We start from the raw sequence: 1,694 nt of genomic DNA on the forward strand, positions 1-1,694 counted from the left end.
TGCAGAGATCTGAGGAGCAGGTAACCATAGTCCTCATGAATCGGAGTTCAGAATTACAGCACAAAGAACGCGTAAGGAAACAGACATCCGGCCAAAAAGAGTGACGTCCAGCAGAATATCAGGATATATCAAGGAGATATGCTTATAGATTTATAGTCTTTCTGCTGTTCTTCTGTCAATATCAGCTGTTTTTAAATCTGCTGTATTATATAATCAAATTTCACAACTTACTGTCTGATACTTTGTGCCAAAAGATGTACTTTGATATCATGGTTAAGTTAAAACACTGTTTGCCTATAGACGTGAAATAATTTAGTTTTTCAGATTCCTTCATATTTGGTTTTATTTGTTTCAGTTTTAGTTTAGTTTGTTTCAGTTTGTCTGTTGTCAAATGTACTCAAAGGTATTTTAGTCAAATGCTATTTATTGAATTTATTCTACAAATTACACAGATGTGATGCTGTATTACTGAGTGTCCACTAGATAAATATGGTTGCTTTCAAGTGAAAAACACAATTAAACACCCTTGTTTTTTTAAATATCGTTCTTCTTTCAAAAAAAGATAATTCATAATGATCACAAAGAGCGATAATGGATCCACAAATACACTCAGGCAGGTGTAGTACGCAAACTCAAACCAGCTTTTTTTGGAATAAGATATATCTTTACAATGTACTACAATATATTACACTGATGTAAATTAGCCTAAATGAAGATATATGAAAGTAAAATGCTGTTTTAATAAAGCACAAATGCACATAAATAATATAATAAATAACCTGCTTCATAACTTCTAATTTTTTTATCTTCTAAATAAATAACAAAGTATTTTGCCCACCTGTTGTAGAAATACCTTCACTCTTGTCAAAGCCAGACTCTTGTCCACTGGTGTGTTTTTGGGGGTCAGCTGAGCTCCAGGTTGTGATAAAAGTCCCAGTGAGCAGCAGCAGCAGAGAGCTCAGGATGCTGGGCCGTGTGCAGAGGAAAGAGACAGGACCTGGTCTGGTCGTCACACCTCAGAGGGACACACCGCTGTCAAGCTGCTCGCAGGGAACCATGAGCTGCTCTGACTACTGCTTTCAAAATAAAAGCAGGCTACTGCTGCAAACTTTTCTCAAAGGAGAGAATCGCATCGTGCTCGATAAAAGAAAAGATGTCCACATGATGAGAGAAGTAGGTCAACTCTTTGGAAAAGCTGGCACCCAATTTCAATGTTGTTTGTGAACGTCAAATCAAGCATCCAAAGGGATCACGTTTAACTCACATCTAATCACTCTCTTATCTTAAACTACTGCCAGGAGGACACATATAATTTATTTTGGCCAAAATGAATTTCACAGCCTTTCGGTTTCATATCTGGTGTCTGTGAAATTACTTATTGGTGGAATTAAAGCTAAAGTGCGTAGTTTTTGTTGTAATTCCACGAGGTATTCAAAGTCATGACAACAAAAATGTTTGCGTGTTAGTGAGGGCCAAATGAAGCTTGGTGGTGGTGGTATTATTAGTGGTGCTTTTAACAGCAACGGTAGTAGTAGAACAATAAACACGGTTGTTGTTATCACCTTTTAGTACGTTTTTTTCTACATATAACAAATGTTTTGCTTTTATTTTGAAGGAAACGTAACTGGAAATATCTGGCATACTTGACTCATCTGATGGGTGGATAGGTGGGTGGGTGGGGGGGGGGGGGGGGG

At 37.4% G+C, this 1,694-nt stretch overlaps 1 protein-coding gene across 2 annotated transcripts in view; it reads right to left on the reverse strand.

Annotated features, from left to right (window-relative positions):
- The window catches only part of LOC116686763 (aggrecan core protein), a 28,058-nt gene extending 27,077 nt beyond the window's left edge, over window positions 1-981 (reverse strand). For both annotated transcript variants that reach the window (XM_032511904.1, XM_032511843.1), the window contains exon 1: window positions 839-981. The gene's annotated coding sequence lies outside the window, so the exon portion shown is untranslated. The remainder of the gene's footprint in view (window positions 1-838) is intronic.
- Window positions 982-1,694: the final 713 nt, after the last annotated feature.

This window comes from Etheostoma spectabile, chromosome 1, assembly GCF_008692095.1.
Source record: "Etheostoma spectabile isolate EspeVRDwgs_2016 chromosome 1, UIUC_Espe_1.0, whole genome shotgun sequence".
NCBI lineage: Eukaryota > Metazoa > Chordata > Actinopteri > Perciformes > Percidae > Etheostoma > Etheostoma spectabile.